The sequence below is a fragment of the Pteronotus mesoamericanus genome, unplaced genomic scaffold (assembly GCF_021234165.1).
Source record: "Pteronotus mesoamericanus isolate MK-2021 breed Mesoamerican mustached bat unplaced genomic scaffold, CSHL_Meso_final contig_20, whole genome shotgun sequence".
Taxonomy (NCBI): domain Eukaryota; kingdom Metazoa; phylum Chordata; class Mammalia; order Chiroptera; family Mormoopidae; genus Pteronotus; species Pteronotus mesoamericanus.
This window is the reverse complement of record NW_026555085.1, coordinates 65,929,073-65,952,959: the sequence shown is the minus strand read 5'-3', so window position 1 is coordinate 65,952,959 and position 23,887 is coordinate 65,929,073. Positions and strand designations below refer to the sequence as shown.

The following is a 23,887-nucleotide window of genomic DNA, read 5'->3' as shown; positions in this document are numbered from 1 at the left end:
ACTCCGACCTACTTCCCAGCACCCCTAAACTAAAATACAACCTCGGGAGACCATGTGTCCTTGAGGAGGGGCAGGGCAGGGGCAGGGGAAGAATTTATTTGTGGAATCTGCTTGAAAATAGGGTGTTGCTCAGGCTCTTCAGGGCATAGTAGGATTGTAATGTTTTTCTTGTTAACAAGGGAGGCTTTTTGATTCAAGTTAATGTGTCCTTAGGGAGTGAGGAGTGTGGTCTGTGGTCCTAGGCTAGAAAGACAATGTTAGAAGATAGGGAACAGCTAGTTTCTCACAATGAAGGTTGCGCACGCTAGTCTTCAAGCTGGTACTTTTCTAGAGGAATTGAGATCTGCAGACAAGTGCTCTGAAGTCAAGGTCTGGGCCTCCCCCGCCATCAGAGGAGGCCTTGCCGTTCTCGTGGGAGACCCCAGGTCTCCTTGACACAGCCTCAGCCCCGAGAGGGCCCCTTGCTATTTTATAACAGCCTTAAGAAACAGCAACTATCCTTGAACCCATTCAGAACTGCTAACTGGCTGATTTCAAAGATCCTTTTAACTTTAATTCCTAAGTCCCTGATGAGCACTTGCGGTGCCCAAGGCATTGTCCTAAGCACTTTGAGTATTACTGATTCATTTATTTCTCATAACATGGAAAGCACTATTATCAGGACCATTTGACAGAGAAGGAAACTGAGTTACATATAAGTCGAGCAACTTATCCAAGACCACAGTTGAGGAAATTTGGCTTCAGGCTCTTAAGCTTTGTCCTGTAATGACTCTCTAACATCTATGATTTTCAATCGCAGGGTGCCTTAGACTAGGTAGGCTAACAAAGGTTCTCATCCAGGATTGCAGGGGTCTTAGTAGTTAAGGAGTCTATAAAGAGCATTTAAATTAGTGCTAATCATTAGTCATTTCAGTGGAATCCTGAGTTTACTTTAGAGACTTACTACTTAAAAGAACTTAAGAGAAGGATAAGAAAAGAACTTGAAAGGGAGGAAAAGCAGGACCTCAGGGGACATGGTTAGACAAAGTATGTCAATAGTAGGAAAAGTGAGTGAAAGTTTAGAAACAGTTTTTTTTGAAGTTCTTTTTCTATAAATGACAATATATAGATAAAAAAAAAAGTTTAGCAACAGAAAGGGTTTAACAGACCTAAAAGAAACACAGGCTGTTAACTCCTTTCTTAGGAATTTTTAAGCACTATATAAAACAATATGTCTAAAATAAATGAGTTATAGATTCATTGCACAATGACTAAGAGCTGAGTGCCTAGAGGCACCAGGCAAGGCACCCACGATTCCATGTGGGTCAGACCCAGGAAGCCTCTGCCCTCCTGGATGAGGACAGTAGCTACGGTAGCAGTCAAGGCCGTTGTTAACTGGGGAGGAGGAATGTATTACAGGAGTGGTTCGCCCAATTTTTCATGCCCAAGAATTGCTACTATTTTTTCTATTCCTCTAGGCTTATGTTTTGAAATATTTTGCCTCATGTATAAGTTGGCTAGAACTGCCATAATAAAATACCACAGACTAGGAGGCTTCAACAAGTTTATATTCTCACAGTTCTGGAAGCTAGAAGTCCAAGACCAAGGGGCTCTCGGTGTGGATTTCTGGTGATTTCTCTCCTCCTGACTCCTGAAAACAGATACCTGTTTTCTCTCTGAAGCCTCACATGGCCTTTCTTCTATGGATACGCAGAGAGGGAAAGAAATCTCTGGTGTCTCTTCCTCTATTATAAAGATACCAGTTCTATCGGAAAAAGGTCTAACCCTTATGACGGCATTTAACCTTTATTCTCTCCTTACAGTCCCTATCTCGTACACTGGGCATTAGACCTTCAGCATAGGGCTGGGGGTGGGGGGAGGTGAATACTGGAGTCCATGCCTGTCAAGTAAATTATGTTAATCAACTCATTCTTTTTTAAATGAGGCAAACTAATTTATAACTGCAAAAGAGAGCTTCTGGTAAAATAAGATAATCAGTGTTATTCTATATTAACTTGGATCAAAGAGTAAAAACAAACACAAAATTTCGCATTTCATTTTAGTTGTACATTTTCAAAGAGCATGTCATAATTAATTCTCATTAGATATTTTAAAATAAGAAAAATTGTATGCTGGGCCCTATATTGTCACTTCATATTCCTTAGGTGTCCAGGGACGTTTGATTACTCAGCATTAATTCTCTTATTTTAAAAAAGCTACTACTCCTTTTTTAAAGCAAGTGCCATGTATTCTACAAAGGTGAATAAAAATTATCAAAGAGATAAAACACATGTGTTGATGGTGTAATACAACTAAATCGATGTGTCATAAAAAAAACTTTCAGAGGATTTAGAAGGAAGGTTCACTCCTGGTGGGAAGTTTACAGGTGACTCATGGGAGCGGTGGTATTTTAGCTGAATCTTCAGACTGAGGAAAATTTAAGCTGAGCAAACTAGAAGACAAAGGACACAGGATTTCTTCTAGAAAGGCATGTAGTCTCAGTAGGACTGGACAACAGGGGGCCATTGAAGATTTCAGAGCAGAAAAGAAACTCAATGAGAATTGTGTTTCATCAGCATTAACCTGGAAACCGGCTGTTGGATAGGCAGCGGAGAGCTTTGCATCAGGGTTAACCTATGCTGTACTCTGGAAAGGAAAAAAAGATCCTGGAGTCGTTGCAGAGATTCTGTCAAAACGACTTGCCATATATTTGGAGAGCAAAGATGATGGAGAAGTCCAGGTGTTTGTAGAAACATATTACATCATGGGGGAAAAATCTCTTCAGAGAAATTTTAATGTAAGACCTACTAAATCACTGGCTTTCAAGTTAAAATTTCATGGAAATGCCTCGAGTGTAACTTGGGGTGGAGGAAGACTGAGCACTAGGAAGTTGGGGCTCTGCTTCCTTCAACCAGAGAATCTTTTAAATTTTTGTTACAGATGAGTTCTACATAAGGTTTCACTGGGGTAGGAGGAGGTGGGGGAAGGTAGGGGGAACATTTCTTTGTTCTGAAATGTTTGAAAACTATTATGCTGGGAGCCCGCAAGTTGATACTCTAAATCATGACAGGTCTCCAAAATGTTACTCGAAATCTTGTTCAGATGAGTGTCTCCAAGGCCATTTCCCCAAGGCCAGTACACACACTGCCTCGGGGCCAGTACTCAGTTCTGGTAACTCAGAGCTGCTGATGCTCTGAGCTCCTCTGTTGTGGCTGCAAATATGAGCTAGCAATCTCTAAACAATTGTTGTTGCTCTCCTGAGAGATATTTTTATGCTTCCTGTTCCCTGTCTAAGGATATTTTTGGCCCTTTCCTAGGAAATTAGGAAATTCTATTTTTGTCTCAGTTATTACCTGGGAGGGCTGAGCAAAACAACAAAGGAATTTTGGAAAAAGGATAGGGTGTTAGTGAGTAGACCAGACAACTGCTATCTTTTGATCCTCATAGGGAGTGGTCAGATATTTGCTTAGTTGTTATTTTTCTAAATCAATTGGTTCATCACCATGAACATCATCTTATCCTAAAACCTAAATCACAGTTTCTTACCTGTACCCTGAGCTAAAAAAAAGATTGTTCCTAGTCTCTTTCCCCTCCATCAATACAGTATTATACCTATTTGAGGTCCTTTATCTCCAAAAGTCAAAATGCTTCCACTATAAATGCTATGCCTATTAAAAGGGAGAAAATAAATATTAAAAGCAGTATTTTATTTTTACATTTTCATTTGAATAAAAATAGTAACACCTTAAGCATTTTACAGTGTCTGGAAGGCAAGCTGCAACTTGTTTTATTTTATGACATGTATGCAGAACACCAGGGGAGAACTGATCTTTTGATGAATTAGGAAAGCTTTCTTTATGTCTCAACCCATAGCTTGAAGTATTTAGCATTTAAAAAGCTGTCGATATTGGACAAATGTTATTTACAACTGTCAAGTATTGGAACTTGCATTAACTACTAACTCAGTTGAAAAATAATGTTAATACTTATAAAGCTCCCATGGATTATAAGGTATATTTCTACATATTCCCACCTTCATTCCTCAGTCTTCTCACAAACCAGGTGGTTATTAATCTAATTCATGAAAACATGGAGCTGTTAAATCATTTGCCCACACTCTCATAGCATGTAACTTTATTGAGGCAGCAGAAAAGTTTATAGAATCCTAGCGTGTTAGTATGAGAAGAGCCTAGAAATCATCATACCACTGATGCCATTGAAAGAAGAGAAAACCAGAGCCAGAAGTTTAGTCACTTCCTCAATGTGGTTAGAAGTGGAACCAAAACCAAGTCTCCTGGTGCTTAGATCAGTCCTTTTGCCTTTCTGCATCATACCATGGATGCAGAACAAGTAATAGGGGTGAGGAACACCTGGTGATCTATGTGTCGGGACAGTAAACGAGCTGGAAGAGGCAACAGTATATCCATGTTTACCTTCTTGTTACATCATATGACACCATCTGTGCCAGAGTCCTAAGTAACTTAACTACTAAAATATTAGAAGCTCTCTTGGCCTTTGAGTCATTATGTTTATCCCAATTTTCGATCTAATTTATAACCATATCATTCATGCCTTTTCTTTTATTTCAAAGATTTTTGTTTTGGGCCTCCTATGGCTATTGACCCCTTAAACTATGCTTTGAGCACATCTACTTAGACAGAAAGCTTTCAAGTGCCATAAAATTTTAGAATTTCCGGCTAGAGTTTTCTCTTGGTCATGTAAAAATAAACAACACATCCTGGATTTTAAAAGGAAGAAAGGAAAACAATAACCACTTCAAAAATGAACAATGATGTTTTTGTTTTAAAACAATATGAAGAACTAATTTCAAAAATTCCCCAATCACATCAGGCCAGTTATTCCCCCAACACACCGTCATCTTTTAGGTTTCCACATGAGTTCAAGAAACTCTCCTATCACGTAGCAAAAAAATTGAAACATGAGAAATTAATGAGGAATATGAAATATGTGATAACACCAAATTGGTCCACTCTAGCAGTCACATCCCACTGAAACCTTCCCAACCAGCTTTATGACAAGCCTGAGTTTCAGCATCTCTATTTTATTTGTGGAGCTTTTCCACTGCTGATTTCAAAGTCAGGTCCACTAACTCTTCTAACAGCAAGGAAATACATGATACCTGTTTCTCAAAGAAAATCTGCCTATTCCCAGCAAAGCTACTCATATAGTTCATAAAATCCAGGGACTTCCCCATGAATAACTCCTGCTTAGGTGTTTTCTGAGTCCAATAAAGAATAAGAAATAAGGATTTCAGGGGGTTAGGGCAGCCCCCATATGGTGAGCAAAGCAGGGAGGTTTTTGGAAGGCTGGGCAGCTCTAACGTGCTGCCCACTCAATGACTCATTTTCAAAATGGCAGGCGCTGCCATTCCTCGTTCTCTCCTCTAGTCTCTGACGTGAGGAGGAGCCTCAGTGTTGTGAGAGTACTACTGTATATTTACAGTATTATAATTATACAGTTAAATTATATTATATTTATATATAAAATTATATGTATTTATATAATATATAAAATTATATTATAAATATACAGTATTAAAGGAAATATAAATATCTTTGCAAGATCAGAGTAATAATCTCATTAGGGAAGAATACTCTTTGTAAGGTGCTTAAAATCTCTAGGTTTTATTAAAGGGCTGGGCTCTTTCTACTCTCAAAGAGTATTTGTGATTATTTTGGCAGATGAAGCGCATTTTTCCTGTGACCTGTGTTTTTAGACCTACAATATATCAAAATGTTCAGTGGAAATAAGCATTTCATTGGGTTTGTTTTTTTTTTCTGTAGAACATTTCTTTTTGTCTGCTCTTCCATTCAGTTATTTTGAAAACTAACAAATGTTGGATTTTTTTTTTTTTTTAGTTTTAAGATGTTATATCTTTCTCTCATATTATTTAAACTGTTTTTATTTTCCTTTGATTACACTCTTCTTTAATCTGCTAACATAAGCTCATGTTTATATAGAAAATGTGCTTTCTCCTTGAAGCCATGAGCCATTATGGATTTCCTACGAGGTTAGTTCAAATCATTCTAAGAAATTTATAAATTTTGTCGTGGATGGTGTGGCTGAGTTCGTTGGGTGTTGTCCTGCAAACTGAAAGATTGCTGGTTTTACTCCCCGTCAGGGCACAAGCCTGGGACGTAGGTTCAGTCCCTGGTCCAGGTGCCTTCAAAAAGCAACCCATCAGTGTTTCTCTCTCACATCGATGTTTCTCTTCCAGTCACTCTCCTTTCCTTCCCCTAGAAAGAAAGGAAGAAAGAGAAGGAAGGAAGGAAGGAAGGAAGGAAGGAAGGAAGGAAGGAAGGAAGGAAGGAAGGAAGGAAGGAAGGAAAGAAAGAAGGAGGAAGGAAGGAAGGTTTAAAAGATTTTATAAATTTCAAGAAAAGGAAAAAGACTGAAACAACAGTTGAAGCTTTAAATGAGGACAGTTTTGTGCTCTATTTCAGCTGTTCAAGAACTGGGCTATTGACAATACATAATTTTAAAAAACCAAGCACCAGGTTCTTGTTTTAATTCTTGGTAGGTGCTAAGTCAATTAACTCGATTTTGTAACTACTCAGAGAGCCATAAAACTAAGTACCATTCTTTTGCTCATTTCACTTTGGACAACATAAATTAAATAGCAGAATAAAAAAGGATAGAATAAAAATATTTTCTTTTTATAGTTGAATGACATTCTTTCTATGCATAAATTATAGTTTGGAAATTATTATTGACTTCCAAATTCCTAACTTTTAAGCTATGTGAGTTTCTCATACATCCTGGTGACCACAAAGAACTAATGTGGCTCCTAAGCATATCTAACTCTTATTTTGGAGATTAGGGCATGTCTTCAATATTATCTACAACAGTACAGAAAGAGCAGTGGTATCTCTTCATGAGTATACTATTAAGTCAGAAGGTTACTAAAGAAATCGAACAAGTTTAATTGCTGATGTTAAACTAATCCTTCCAAGGTGCCAGCATATAGGAAAAAAACTTAGGTCCATCTAGCACCTTTATTGAAGGAAATTACCAGGAGAAAAGAATGAAATTAAACAATTAAAAATGCCTTATGCTTTCCAACCTTTCAGCTTCAACTTTCCTCCTTCCAGAAAATCCTGCTAAAATGTCACTTCCTCCAAAGAATTATTCTTCACCCAACCACCCCCATGTTAAAAGTAATATATTATCCTTCTTACTCTCTCAGCATTTCTCTGTGCCTCTCTTACATCACAATCCTTAGCACTTTCTACCTCATATTACATATGCACCTTAAGGCCCACAGCATCCATAATTCATCTTCTGGTTCCCCAAATTGCCTGGCCAAGTGCTGTCAGCATCATAGGTACTCCAAAAAATAATTTATGCATTCCCCAGTTACTTGTTAAATGCTTGCTCTGTGCCACACCCTAAACCGAGCCCCAGGTGAACAGTGGTACATGAAACAGAGATAGAATGAATGTGTGACCATACCAAATACTGAAAGCCAAACAGTGCCGAATATTCTGTTTGTAGAACATATACTACATTCGGACATAATTTTGTCATATAATTCTGATGAACAAATCAGTTCAGCTTGACACCAACAGTGAGCTCTGCACCACAGGCAAGGACGCCTTTTAAGCTAAAAGTGTTGTCTTTCCCACTGTATATGGAAAAATTGACTGTGCACTTTCATGGAGAAGATCTAGCTAAGAAATGTTTATATTGGAACAAGCCCCATCTCTAAATCTGGGCTTGTTGCTGAATGGTATTTTGTTTCCTTGGATCAGGGAAGGGGTCTGGAAACATCTGTAACTAGAGTATTGTTTTAAAATCAGCACACTTTCCCCCCCTCAAATGACAGATAACAGAATTACTTTAAATCAAACACTCTCAGCCTTTCCTATCCATTTCCTTTCATAAATGTGTATTATTTTGTGGTCATTAAAGTGGCAGTGCATAGAATAGGTTGGTAGTACCCCAGGCATTGCCATCTCCTTTGCAGTCATTTTCTTTTCAGTTCAGTGTGTGTCTTTCAGCTTCACTTTTATGAACATTCTGTAACACAATAACTATCTGGATCACAACAGTTATTTGGGAGGAGGGGGAGATTTTAAAGCAACAAACAGATAATATCAGATTGTACAGTGATTCTGAAACTATCCTCCAGAATTTTCACTGAAATGAAATTTGCAGATTATTTACGACATTCATAAAACTGAATGAAATAAAGATGTAAATTAAATCGTATTTTACCAGAATCACAAAATGAAATCTTAGAGGAAGGAAGTTAGGGAGAAAAATTACAGGAAATAATTGCAAATAACAAGAAAAGAATGGAAATTCTGTGCCAGTTCTGAATATCATTCATGTTCTAAAAAGAATGGAAGTAGCTTATGTACACTTCATCATATCGTAGTTAACATTTTGTTAACATAGATTTACCGCTTGTTGGAGAAGCTTCTTTTTTTTTAATATGAGTTCCCCAAATTAAGGAACTTGGTATTCAGAATGGCAACTCATTTGCTTTGCTTCTGTAAACAGTTGGTGTTTGATGTATTTGTTTATGAGCGATTTGACAATGGCCCTGTCAACAGAGACCCTGAACAGACTGCCACTCGAATATGTTGATCTTGATCTGAAGATTCATTCTTCTGAGACTTTGAGGTGTTTGACACATAATAAAGATGTACAATGTGTGTTGAATGAATTCTACTGCTCATGTTTTACAAATAAGAGCACTTGAAGTAGAGTCTCATTGTCATTCGTCTCATAAAATACACCCCTGGCAGTGTGGAAGGTCAACGCACAGTCCTGTTTTGAGCCCAGCACCAACCCTCGGAGGGATCTAGCCTCCCTTGGTGTTGAAGGATGAAGGAGTTAGTTTCATGGCTCAGTCAAAATTGTAGTGATGGTATTTTATTAGTGCAATTTATGGGTCATAGTTTTCCTGTTAGGTGGGACCAGACATGTGTCAAGTCGTCATACATTCTGCCTAACCAGACATCTGCTTCTGATTCATAAGGGGAAACACCTGCACACTTGCTGGTGTATATTTCACAAAGGGGCATCCTTTCCCAAGACTCATTGTCAGATCCCTTAGTGGAACAAAGGAGGTGGCAGGAACATAGCTGGATGTCATATAATCAGCTTTAATGAGGCTTGCCTTCTCTAATGAGTAATTAACATTACTTGCTTTACAGTCCACTATGTCTGCTCTACATAGAAACGGTTAAAAATGGAAATGTTAGCTATAAATTATTATATTTAAATTAAGAATAATTGTCATATGCCAAATCAAGTAATTCTGAGGGACAATGTTTCCTGCCTTGACTGAGCCACGCACACAGAGCAAACCTGAGCAAGGCTTAAAAGTGTTTCCTCTCCCTTTATTCACCCCCACTTTTTTGTTTTTAACCCTCAACCAAGGGTATGCTTATTGACTTTAGAGAGAGAGGAAGGGAAAGAGAGAGACAGAGAGAGAGAAACATCAATGTGAGAGAGAAACATTGATTGGCTGCCTCCCGTACACACCAAGGCCAGGGAATGAAACTGCAACTTAGGTATGTGCCCTGACTGGGAATCGAACCCACAATCTTTCAATGTTCTGGGCGATGCTCAAACCACCTGAACCATCTGGCTAGGACAAACCACTTTCACTTTTTCACCCCCTCACTACCATTTCCTTACCTCTGTGTCTGAGGAGTGGTATTAGACCTTTTGATGACCATGACGGCACTCATCTATTTAAAAAAGGGGAGATGGTAATAATGGAATAACTTTAATGATTTTTGATAAATCTGATAACCCTGAGCAGAGTTGATGTTTATCCCAGATGTGCCTGGGGAAGGCAGAGGCAGACAGTGGGCCTGCTTGCAGCCCCAGAAGGGATGTGAGCTACAGCATAACCCTGATAATTCTCAACATCATTTACTTCTTCCTCATCATCACAAAGTGTGGTTTAGTGGAAAGTGCACGAAGAGTGGCATTAACCTGCTCTACGTAAATGACTTGGTGAGTTTCTTCTCTAGGTCTCAGTTTTCCCAAATTTGAAATGAGAGGTTAGACAAGGTAACCACTAAGATCCTGGCCAGCCATGGAATCCGGTGATTCTGTGATCCAAGATACATTCCATACATATTCACTAAGCACTGGCTTTGCAAGACACTGAGGATATAGTGACAAATCAGACAAATTTAGTTTCTGTTCGTTCCAAGTTAAGTCTTCTGAGGAAGAAAAACAATAAGCCAGTAACCTCAGGGGTCGTTGTGAAGCTGGGTACTGTAATGAAAGAAAGAGTTACAGCTCACTGAAGAGCTACTAGTTAAAACAGATGACCCTGGCACAGACATCCAAAAAGAAGAGAAGAAACTAACAGCTACTGGAGCCCTTCCAGGCCCTTCTATTGGACTGTAGTTGCACAACATTAGTTGATCCTCACAGCCACTTTAGGAGATACTATAATGATCACTACTAGTTTTTCAGAAAGGGAAACTGAGACCTAGAGTTGAATAACCTGAACAAGGTTACCCAGTGGTAGAGCTGGAACTGGAATCCAAATGATCTCATGTTTTCCCCTGTTCTAGTTGACTCCAAAGGATGTAACCCTAGGGAATTATGGCTGCTGTGAGGACAGATTGTAGTGCATCCCATCAATGCACATGGGAGAGGAATCCATGAGGTCTAGAAGCTGAGGGCGGTATATCCTAAATTCAAGCATATTTGGAGAAGTTGATTCATTCATCCAACAAATATTTATTGAATGGCAACATACATAGTTGACAAATGGGGACTTGAATATAAACACACATGCGTAGTTTTCTTAAAATGCCAAAGAGTATAATATTCATTATATTCTGACAATTTGGGGTGCAAATTCTTAAAAAAAAAATACCTGACAGTATGCATTACTGGGGCAGGGAGGTAGAGGAGAGGATTTGTAAACTGTTAGAAAAATAAGAAAAAGAATACATTTGAAAGGCAATTTTCCTCCTGCCTATTTAATGCTCTTAATTTCCTTGATTTAACAATGGATTTACTACATTATATTCAGAAACCTATCAAAATTGATTATTTGAAAGGGATCCTGCCTTTGGGTACTCTGTCAACCGAAGAAGGGAAATATGCAACTTTCAAAAAAAATGTTATAAATTATGATAGACGAACCCAAATATGGTAAGTGTAATCCATCTTTAGATCCTGCAATTTTAATCTGCAGATGGATAGAATTCAATTTGTTAGCTCTTTTCAGTCCCTTATAAGCTATTCCAAAAATATGTCTTATAAGAGGCACATATCTTCATGCTTTGTGCAGACTATAACCCCTAATGAAATTACTTAAAATTCTGTTGTCACCTCCAAATTAATGTTTGGAATAATTGTAGCTGAAAAAGATTTTTTGACTTCAACAAAGAATAGTTATCACCCAAGAGTCAATTAAACTTATATGAAATGTAAAGTTCAGTTCAGGATGTCGGAAGAGGTAATTGGTATGGGTATGGTTTTGCCTGTTTTCAGAAGCTTGTACCTGAGGAAGGCTGAAGAAAAGGACTCTCTAAGGAGGCAAAAAACACAAAGGAAAAACTCCACTCTCCACCAACAAAGAGTGCGAGGACTGGGGCCAGGAGGAAGATGTGATTAAAAAGAAGCAGGATGCAAATAATCCTAAACTTTAGGCCTAGTTCTAGCTTAATCCACAAGCCACAGGAATGTCCGATATCACCTTGAATAATATTCTAACAAAAGTTGACTTTGCTTCTGTTTCAAAGTATAAAACTATCCTAATTGGTAAATTTAACACTTTTTTAAATGAGCCTTCAAAGATTTGGTAGAAGCAACCTGATTATTGGGAAGAGGACTTAGTCTAGGACTGTCTTAGAAAAAAAGCCAATCAGATGTCATTTCACACATCTATAGGACCACATGATTGTCCCCAGATGAACAGCTGGCAGATCCATTATTCCCTGCCATTACTTGAGGATCCCCTCCTGCCACACCCCTGGGAATGAGGGCATGCTGGTTACTCTGCACGCACCGCGGTCCATTCCCACTAGATCCTAGCTTTGCCTGCCTGCCTCTCTTCCTTGCTCTGTCTCCAGAGGCTGACCCTGCGGACTGCAGCACTCAGGCTCCCCTGCTGAGCCAGAAAGGAGGCAGGAGAGGTGGGCCATCTGCCCTGTTGCCTCTCTGCCTCAGCTCTGCCTCTTGGGCAAAAGTTGTAACCTCCCCAAGACTGCAGCTCTCCTGGAAGCCTCTTCTCTACACCTCTGCCCTCTCCCTGCGTTTGTGTAACAAGTGTCCTTTGCTCCCTGGGCCCCAGGAATGGTAGGCCTTTGTCCCCTTTGCTTCTCTACTCCTTGCTCCAGGCTTCTGCAAAACACCCGTTCGTTCTCTTTCTTCATCCTCTTCATTTGATCCCTCTGAAGTCAGTTCTCTTTCCTGCAAGGCTCCTGACTGACTGATGACTGTGTCAATGACAACTCCTCTTTCGAAATCCATGGCTTTTTCCATTTCCTTTCTGGTGGGGGAACCCTTTCCAAAAGCGCCTGTTGCAACCAGCTGTTTCAATTCACAAACTATGTTACTTTTGTGTAAGGGAATAATGGGAAAAGATTATACCGAAAATATTTAGCAAACTATAAGAACAAAATGTTAAATTCCACAATTCAGCTTCATTTGGTTTGAATCATTGCACAGTATTTCTCTGTTTCCCCACTTCAGTTGCAGACCTGCTGGAGAGGGCAACCTCTGACCGGAGCTTGTGGGTCACTCTGCCATGTTCTGCCAATGTAACTGGGGATGGGTGGGACTCCCATTATGCCTGTCTTTGTCCCTGAGGAGACAAGGCTTTCTGAATTTGGACTCCAGCTCCCATCTTAGGACAGAAATCTAGCCTGTAAACCTTCTTACTTAGATTTTAACATTTTAGTTTCTCAGGCATCAGATAATGGGAGTATTGTACACTCTTTTACCTTTGCTTAAAATTAGTTAAGTCCCAACTAGAATAAATAAGTACCCCAGACATTCTCCAGATTGCACAGGTAGCCTGATACATGCTTTCACTGAAACAGATACAGATATGCAAAAGGCTTCCACAGGGGATGAGGCCGCTGCTAGCTGTAAGATGAAAAACAAAGGAAGAACAAATTAAGAAAGGAATGTTCTCATGTTTGCTTTTTTTAACTGTGCGTAATGATAATAATACATAAAGTGAATAACAAGGAAGTTAGGGAAATCATACACAACATCTGAATCTATTGTCAAGACCACATTAGTCACTTCCTAGACATGACATTTTAGAGACCTCACCAGGTCTAGACATGGAAATCCAATATCCAGCCAACCTAAGTGAGATCTCTTGTTTTCCTTTTCTCTTCTCTTCCTTCTTTCCTCCTTTTTGTAAGCATTTTTATCTCCTCCATGTAACTTAAGAAATAAAATATTGCCAATATAGTTGAAGCCCATATACCCTTCTTCAGTCTCATTCCCCTCTTTTTCCCTCAAATGGCCTGATTTCTCAGATTCCCATTTATTTCATTATACTTTTTTTATATGTGTGTATCCCTATGCAATGTATTGCATAGTATTGTTTGGAATGTTTTTGAATGCAATGTAAATATTGTATTGTTTCTGTTCTACAGCTGGCTTTTATCCCAATATTATACTTAAAAGATTCATTCATGACTGGTGATCTTCATTTGTGAGATCTGCCAAATCGCTCTCCAAAGTTTTTACAAGATTTGCCCTCACTTGGCTCACTCATTATAGATTCAAATACATTTTGTCACATATTTTTGCATTTACTTGCTGTTTGCTAATCACTATGATAGGTGATGAGGATACAAAGATGAATAAGACATTATCCTTGTTCTCAAGTTTTTCACAGTGATTTCAGAGAGTCAGGAATGTAAATTAAACATTGTAATAGTGTGTTCCATGTGCTCTGATGAGGTATGTGCAAAGTGCCATGTGAGCACAGAGGATGTGCAAGCAAGTCTGAGACTAAGGGAAGGATTCATAAGTGGTGGAGGGGAGAAAGACACCATAAGTCTCTCTGAAAGTGTGTGCAAATTCAGGGTGGGCAAGATAATGGCTTATTTGGGTGGGGGAGAGGGTAGCTGGACTAATTGGAGCAGAAACAGTAGAGGTTGACCCTAAAGAGATAGATCAAGTTGTATTATAAAAAAGGAGCCTTGTAGGTCATGAAGAGAAGTTTTTTTGTACTCATGTAGTCAATGAATAGAAAACCAAGGGGAGATTTGAAGCAGAAAAGTAGTATAATAAGGTTTTTAAAAAAAAAATTTTGGTAATAAAGATTAGACTGGAAGAAAGAAAGTCTGGTGAGTGGAGACAATTATAATAATCCAGAAGTAAAACACCATTATCCTGAACTCAACTGTGTATTGGGAACAAGAAGAAAGAACTATCTTGGCAAATATCTCAGAGGTAGAGTATAAACTCTATGAGGTACTGGTTTACAAAGGATGACCACAGTCTAACCTAGGAAGAGGGAGTGAGGAACACATTGTGTGTAGAGAGTTTAAAAACAATAATAAAACTTACTAAACTTCAGTCTGCCTTTTATTATCACCTTGTGTCAGCAATTCTAAACAATGTCAGTGACAAAATTCTCCTCCCTGAAAAATCATTTGTTGTCTAAGTTCTAAGCAGTTGTTGTGGTTACTGTTGAATTTTCATAATACAACAAATATGTAAGTTTCAAATGAGCACATTCTGATTACTTAACCTTTAATAAACATTGGATTCTACACAGAAATTAATTCAATGAATTTATAATCCTACAGTCTGCCAACACAAATAGAGGTATGAGTTCAGAGAGTAAATTTATAACAGCTCAGGACTATGTAAGATTTTTTATGACTTAAAACTCTACCATTTGAAAACCATAGATTTGAAATAAACGATGATAGTACCATATTGTAAGTACTTAAATTTTGTCATTCTATGTGCAAACTATTCTTTGATCCCTTCAGGGTTCACTCTTTTGGAAGTATTTTCCAAAACTACATTAATGCAAAACACATTAATGAAATGTAAAAGTATTAATCTATTACTTTTCCCCTTTATAGTCTATAATCTTTATCAGTAACTGGGATATAACATAAAGAGAGAAGAGATTGGGAAGAAAATATGATAAGGTCAGTGTGGGACACATTCAATTCCATGTGCCTAGAGAACTGGAGACAGACTTGCCCAAATAGCAAACACTGGAAACAAGAGTAAGACATAAAAGAGCAAGACCAGGGATATGTGGACAGATTTGGGAGTCCCCAGAGCATAGGTGGAGGGTGAAACTGTGGGAGAGGTCAACATCACAAAGTGCGTGCCCCAAATATATAGAGAGAAAAAAGGGACAAAGAGGTTATCTTGGAGAACACCAAAAGGACAACAGAGGAAGAGAAACAATCCTCTCTTCCTCCTCCCACCATCCTCCCCAAAATACTGAGAAAGATAAGCAGGAGAAAAAACCTAAATTGACATTTGTCCTAAAAAACAAGAGAAGTGAGACTTTTATGGAAGGACTTTCAATAATGTTAAGTACTGGAGTCATAACAAGTAATATTAGAAAAGCTAAAACCACAAAGACATCAGCCACGAGTTTGCCAGGGCAGTTTTGGTGGCACAATGGAGGCAGAAGCAGGACAATAGACAGAGGTGCAGATTGGCATGAAGGGAGCACCACCAGTGTGACTGCGTTCGCACTCAAGAGGCTGGGCTGGGCAAGAAAGGAGAGAAACAAATGGCAGGCAGAGCTGAGGAAAGGTGTTCTTAGAATCTGAGCCCAGGGGACAAAGTGTTATCCAACACTGTATCTAGCACCTAATCGTATTCTGCCTCTTTTCACACTTGTGGTGCAAAGAGATGGATGGTATGTAAGGAAGGCGGGCTAGGTGATGGAACCGGGCCTGCGGCCACAGGTGCATGGGTCCCAGAGCACTAAGAGAGGGTTAGTCTGTCCTAAAATGAAGCACACTACCTTCTCGGAGATGGGCAGAAGACGTTAGGATGAGTCAAGGTGAATTTTGAGAAGAAATAGTGTGTGATCTTACATCCAATGTCCTTTATTTTCTCACTAAAAGAGAAAGCAAGACTACCTCCTGAGAATAGTGGGTGCAGCAGAGATTTGGGGTGCATTTCTCCTTCCTGCTAATGCACAACAGCATCTCTTCAGTGTTGCATAAACGCTGAGTGAGAGCATAAGGAGACAAAGACCCATCCTGACACTCACTTTTGGCTTTGCATCTTGCATGATCCTGGGTGGGGGGAGCACTGAAGTACATGAGGGTTCCACAGGACAGAAGCAGGTGCATCCACTACTGGAAACTAATAGAACACCCCAACCAGAGAAGCTGCCCAAGGAAGCACCGCTGCCTGCCCTGGGCACACTCAAGAGAAGCCATTGTCAATGGACATACAATTAAACACCCCCGCAACTTCTTTTAAAAAAGAAAGGTAATTTAAGCAGATATTTACAATAATATGGCCATTAAATGGCCATGATCAAATTAGAATGTTTATAAAAGGCACTTAACTCGGTGCCTAGTGTCTGTCAATAAATATTAATTGTTATTATTCATTAAAACCCAGAGGAAGATGACAGATGTCTGTTGTCTCACAACATTGATTTGTGCTCTAAGTGGTTAAGGAGTCATATCAAAATCCCTTAAATGCTTGTAGCTCTGAAGCCACATCTCTTCCTTTCTTGGAAATGTGTCCAGGGCATTTGTACTAGTAAGTTAAATTAAACTGAGTCACTTTTCAGATGTTAAAAAAAAAAAAAAAAAAAAAAAATCTGGCAAAGGTTATGTTGTGTAACCATAGCTTGGAAGGCGAGGAGTGAAAAGAACAAGCCAGTTATGTGAGGTGATGTGAGGAAGACCCGAAACAGAAAGCCAGATGTTAGAAGTTGTTTTTTTTTCAGGGAAACAAGACACCACTAAAACCCCATTATGTTATATAAGGGGCAATCATTACTATAAACAGGCAATTTATGTGTTTTAAGTAACTTTTCAAGGAGGAAATTTTAGAATTTTTCATGAGAATTTATTAACATAATCCCGCAAACTCAACATTTCATAAGGGAAGTCTTTGTGGCTTTCCAGCCTTAAACTTTCTTGTTTGACCCTTTTAGCTATACAACTAGAGATAGCTATTTATTAGCAAGCATGGCAAGTAGTTCATCACAGGCTGAGTCTGTTGGTATCTATGGTCCAAAGAAGCATTTGATCAAATACAGGGTTTCAGAGCAGTTATTTGAGATCTTGGAGTGGAGCACTGGTTTTCATGCCTGAGAGAACATACACAAGGCCCATAAAAAGTGCTGAGGAATGTCCACATAAATACAACATAAGTGCCATGATAAATGTCTCTCTACTTTTCAAAATTAGGGGACCTGGTTTAACTGTGAAGGCAGCTCTGTACTCTTCAGAATTCCTCAGGACCTGAATTATTCTCTATTTCATTTAATGATTAAATTGAGAGCTGGAGTGTTTGTGCAAGCTGACCAAGGCATGGCAGACACAGTTCTGAAGCAATGAGCACAAAGGAAGTTGCAAGAACCAACTAGGAGAAATTGGCACCATAGTTTGTGTTTAGCTGATGCCCTAGCTTTACTCTGCCAATTCTAAGAAGAAATACCTTTGAACAGGATAAACCTCTGAGAAATGTTGAAACCACTTTCCTAATCAAACTATGGTGAAATCACTGTCAAACTCTAAAATTTGACTTCATCTATTGAAATGTGGGGAATTTCAATTGTGCAAACAAGAGCTTAAAGAGACCCAGGGGAGATTACGTGAAGAAATTCTCTCAATATTCAAGTAAAATCAATCAAGAAGCCAACTTTTTACTAACTAGAGAATGTTGTGTAATACATTTAACTTATTTTGGCACTTTGAGAACAGCTTTGTATATGAACAATCAGGGCTTGTTAAGCCCTACCTGAAAAAAATATAGAGCGAAAGTTATCAATAGCTTAATTCAAAACTACTTTCCATCCTACTTTATCTTTATTTTTATAAACACAGAAAAAATTGTCTGTGACATGCCTACCCAGTAATAAATGCATATGTATGTTCTGAGAAGTCACTCCTCTCCAGCAAAGGCTAAATTGATATTTTTGAGACTAAAGTGAACTATGGGGCCTACTGGAAGATTCCTAAATACTAGATGAAAGTCAACATTATGCAGGACTCATGGACTCTGAGTAAAGGCACAAAGCTTTGGCTCCTAACTGAACATAATATTTAATATTAACATGCCTAATTTTAAGCTAGCTCATTTAATAAAACAAAAAATGAAATTCGCTAAAATCATTGTTTCCTGGGAACAAGAGAAAGTGGATTCATCATATACAAACAAAAACCTAAGCTTGAAAATGAAAGTTAATCGAATGTGTGTTGTCAAATTTGAAAAATACTAATTTGGAAAATAGTGATAACTCAGACACAACTGAATGAAATCAGAGGGTTGTTTTTTTTTTTAATGCTTTTCACATCGAGCCTCAGTAAATTAAAGCAAAAGTTAATGAATAAAAATTCTAGAAGTCTAATTGAAAAGGCAGAATGAGTCAATATTTATAAAATGTTTGTAGATCCTTGGCTGAAAACACAATGGAAATATCTATTCTAATTATAGGTCAAATCCTATCAGAATAGGCACCAGGATTGTAGAGTATGCTCTTTGCAATGGAATTTCATTTTAATTCATTGTTGTCTGTTGAAGCTGGAGATTAGGGTCTGATAGTCTGGGACATTAAGTACCTACTTAGAGATCTCCGATGTGTCTCACAACCTCAGAGGACAACTTTAGACTCCTCCTAAATCTGGTCAATTTTTGCCACTGTCAGTTATTGGCTAGCTTGTTTAATGAATGACTGAGGACCTCAGATTTCTAGAGAATGCTCTTAGAGCATTTAAGTTATTCAGCCTATCAGACTTTTTAACAGAAATTCTGAAAAGCTCTCAGAAATTTATTGTCTATGCAAATGTAATGGCTTGTGGCCAGTAAAATGGCCCCCCTGTGACAACATGTGGAAAACACAGAGATTTCTGTGAAAGTTTTCCATCTACATCAGTATTACATAGTTTGGTACTCACTTTATTTAGTTACCCCAACTGCCTTTTATAGTTTGCTACACCTAAAGGGTGAATACTGTAATACAAAAGTGCACAATTTAAGAAGGATCAAGCAAAAAAGAAAAAAACAAGAGAAAGAACTCAGGGACATCCACAACAATGTGGTTACTGTAGAGTGGAGAGGAGTAGGCAGAGGTAGAAGAGGAGATGGGAGATAAATTGTAATGGAAAAATACAATAAAATTTTAAAAATCTGTAAAAAGAAAATACAAAAATGTTCAATACAATGACAGTATTATTGGTTTAAGTCTAGTGTCCTCAAGAGGACTTCTTTAAATGAGGACAAAAATGATCAATCATTTCTATAAATGTTACTCTCTTTGTTAAAAAGCAACCTTATTTCATTATAATTATCTTATGTGGAAAAACTAGTCAGCTTTCGCAGGCCTCACAGATCTTAGAATTACTTAGCGAAGACATTGTTAACCAGGAGCAAAACTAAAAAGGTCTCTGCTTTTATTCCTGAAAATATCTACCTTTTAAATAAAAAAGGCCAATTTTACCAGTTCCTATGAAATCTCAAGATGAGATTCAGTAAAATTTAAAGAACTATCTGAGGGGAAAAATGATGGCATTTCTACGTAAAAGAAACAAACTTTAACAGTTCTTCCTAGAGAATACTCAGACTTTCTTGAACTACTTAACAATTGACCACTCTCAGGAATACTCTAAAAGTTCTACAGCACAAGGTTATAGGAATTCACAACAGGCCTTCCCAGAATGTGACACTTGCATGTAAATTCTTTTGAGCTGAAGGCAACCAAGATCCTGCAAGTTCATGACAACATATTACCTCTTCGTCAAAGAATTTAAATTAAGAACCTTTCCCCTAATAAGAATTACCAGCAGAAAGAACTTTTTATATGGCCTATCTATAGGGCAGGGCAAACCTCTAAATGCTGAACACCTATTCTTCTTTTTGTTCTGCGCATGACCTTCCTTCCTTTTTAAGTCCCAAGGCTCTTACATCCTTCCTTAGCTCAGGATATCATTATTGCTTCACTTTTTTCTTTCTGTCTCTGAACCTCTCATGCATGTTGGGGTCTCTTAATCTCATGTGTATGTGGGGTTCCCATACATATGAATGCAATTAAATTTGGTAATTGTCTCTTGTTAATCTATCTCATGTCAATTTGATTGTTAGACCAGCCAGTAGAACCTAGATGTGTAAAGAAAGTTTCTCCCTCCCTCACAAGGTCCAAGGTATCCAAGTGATGGGCTCTAGTAATGGTATCAGAAGCTCCCCACGACTAGGGTTTCCATTAGTCTACATGGTGCGTTTATGTGAATTTAAAAATGGTGACTTACCTCTGGATAGATGAGTTAGAAAATACGATACTTTCAGGTGTACAAAACCCAGCAGGAAAGGAGTTGGCTAGGTTTCCACCCCTCTGCCTCACCCTCTTGGCAGAAGTTGTGTGCTTCACACAACCTTCCTCCTGCCTCCCTTTTTCTTCCCACCTAATGCAGTGTAAGAAACTGGAGCTTTGTCCTCCTTCACACAAGGTCAGAGCTTTAGCCTGGGGAGTGGTTAAGTGGATAATGACAGATTCTCAGAGTAAAGTCTCCTCCTAAACTTAGCATATCATAAGGATTTCATCTTGCACACAGTCCAGTCTATGCAGTCCAGTGGCTAACTGGGCTGTGTTGAGAAAGATTGGAGACCAAATCCAGCACAAGCGGTGAGCAGTGGGTAGATTAGCAGTATAAACCATTGGTTTCCAAAGGCACATATGCTTCTAATTTCTTATGCTAATCCAAACCATTCAAATCACAAGCATTCATTGAGCAATTAACATGAACAAGTCACTGTGAGTGATGCTTTGAATCAGTTCTTCCAAATCTGGTTGCACATTGGAATCTTTGAGTTACGTTTAAAAATACAGATCTTTTGGCACTGATCAAGGTGGCTCAGTTGGTTGGGCATTGTCCTGCAAAGTGAAACATCATTGGTTCGATTCCTGGTCACAACTTGTGCCTGGGACCCTGGGTGGGTTCAGTCTCAGGTCATGGTGTATATGAGAGGTAAATGATTGATGTTTCTCTCTTACTCAATGTTTCGCTTTTTCTTTTTATCCCTCACTTTCTCTCTCTCTCAAAATAAATAAATAAAGTCTTTAAAAAAAAAATACAGGTCCATTGTTTTACTCAGAACTTCATTGAGGTAGTTTACCTGTTGGAAAACTTATGTTCCTCACACTAAAAGCACCAGTGGTATCAGAGTTACTGGTTCAACACACCTGCATCTGCATACATTTGTAGCCATTGTATTCCAGGTGATTTGCTGGTCTCTGTCTTCTATAGTCGTGCTCTGGCCCTTACATATTGAGATATGATGCAAAACCAAACAATTTTCCCTTGATTTATGTGGTATTTGTGTACTTGGAAAATGCACTGCATGTTGAAAGCTTGCAAAAACATTTTGTGTTTAATATGAAAAATGAAGTTAGGTTGTGGGTTCAGAGAAGCAGAAACTACAGAAATATCCTGCCAGACATTCCCAAATATTGAAGGGTGAAAAATAACTAGTTATTGTGTGGGGCTCTCATACACTGCCCCTTGCCCAGCATGCCCTCCCTATGACAAACCACAGTGCCCCACATTCTTCAGAATGTACCCTAGGGCCTAAAAAAACAAAAAGATCTTTTTTAACTTTTCATAAACTAAAGCTATTCTACAATAAAAAAACTTACTAATTATTTGGTTTCTTTTTTTTTTTTAATGTTATTTTTAAAAAATAAGCCTGGATTTAGCCAGGGCGTCAGGGATATAAGGGATTAGCCATTGACATACTCAAAATGATGCATTTATTCAGGGCAAGTTTTCATTTTCTTTGTCTTCTTCAGAAGAAAAAGCTGCAGGAATGCCTAAAAGACTGGAGAATTATCAATTTAAAACAACTTTACTGAAACTTGATTCCTTGAGCCAAAGGAGTTGATGCTCCTCGCTGTAGTTGATGGTACGAGTAGATCTCATGGACTGTTCCCAGGCATCACTGCCAGACTCCCTGCCACCACTAGTGTGCTCTTCTCCTAAAAATATACCTCCAGTCTCTGACCCACTCATTGGAACTCATAGACCAGAGACCAGAATGGTGCTTACAAAGGTTTGTGGGTAGAGGAAATGGAGAGAGGTTGGTTGAAGTATACAAGCTTCTAGTTAGAAGATTAAAAAGTTCTGAGTTTCTAATGTACAGCATTATGATTAAAGTTAATAATACTGTATTAATTACTTAACGGTTGCTAACAGAGTGAATCTTAAATGTTCTCAAAACAAACAAAAAAAATGGAGATTATGTGACATGATAGAGATGCTACCCAAGGCTGTGATGGTAACCATTTTGCAATATATACATGTATTATATTAGCACGTTGTACACATTAAGCATGTTGTGCTTAAATCCACAGAATTTTATATGGCAATTATATCTCAATAAAGCTGGGGCAGAAGAATTAATTAAAATTTAAAATTTTAACACAATATTTATTGTATTAAAAAATACTGATTCTTTGGCTTTTACATCCAAATTACTGAACCAGAGGCTCCCTAGATGTCTGTAAGTTGGTCATTTAGAGAACTTCAAAGTCACTCTTTGGCAGCTACTGAGATGACTAATACAAAGCTGCTCGCTACTTCTATTCGTTTCTCTTATAGTTAAAACTCTTCGAAAGTCAAACTTCAAGAAGAAACATAGTTAACATAATCAAATTACTTTGTGTTTTATGACCAGGATGTATTTTTAAATAAAATAAAGATAAATGTACTTAAACAATAAAAAAAGAGAGAGGTTCACTTCAGATTCCTTCTTGGACCCTTTTCTCAATAACCATGTTTTTGTAAGTGACCTAAATTTTGTCAAGAATAAACAGGGTACAATGTAATGCACTAAAAAAAAAGAAGAAGAAAAAGTTTAAGATACATATATAGTATGTATTCAGAGAAGATACCTATGTATGTATATATACTGCATAACAATGAAAACCTGTGTTTTTATATTTTGAAACAAGTCAAAAACATTAAATTAGATAGTATAAATTAAATGCTTCCAGCTGCAATTTTAGCACCTATCCCTCTCTTTTGTTCTCTGCTGGAAACTAAAATAAAGGATTACTGTCACCCACAAATTCTCCATTATAAATTATAAATTTGTTCTCATTCTTCCTTACTGCCTCTCACTTAGTAAAACAGCATCTCTTTGTCTTTTCTTTATGAGCTAATGTCATTATATTCTATTAAACTTCTTCAAATGGAATATATTAGATTTTAGTCTTAGGATCCAAACTGGTGGTGTTTTCATACTGTGAATGGTGTTTAGTGAATTTTGGGTTTTTTTTTTATTTACAGAGAAAAAAGTAAGAGGAAATGGGTTTGCTCAGCAGTCAGAGGGCCTTCAGTCAGATATAATGAAAAACTGTCCGGTAGCCAAGACGGTACAGACTACAAGGGCTCCACTGGGGGTGGGAGGGTGATATGAAATCTCATACTTTGTAAGTTTGAGGAAACAGCCCAGATTCTTATCAGTCTGGAATTCCTTAGATGTAAATCTGTCTGGTGGGCAGAGGGTAGGCTTCCAAGCCTATAAGGCCATTTCTGCCTTATATCAGTGAGACATTCCAAAGAAACATAAAATATATATCTATAAACCAATTGCATCAACCAGGAACAATCTCACAAAGTTTCTCAGCTGGAGCCCTAGTGACCTTCGGGGAGGGCGAGTCACGGTTGTGCAGGTCGAGCGATGCCCTGGGAAATGGCTTAACGTTGCCACA

The 23,887-nt window shown here is 38.2% G+C and overlaps 1 protein-coding gene across 2 annotated transcripts in view; it reads left to right on the top strand.

Moving 5' to 3' along the window:
* LAMA4 (laminin subunit alpha 4) overlaps window positions 1–23,887 on the top strand; it is a 131,793-nt gene that overhangs the window by 11,141 nt on the left and 96,765 nt on the right. The window lies entirely within an intron of this gene.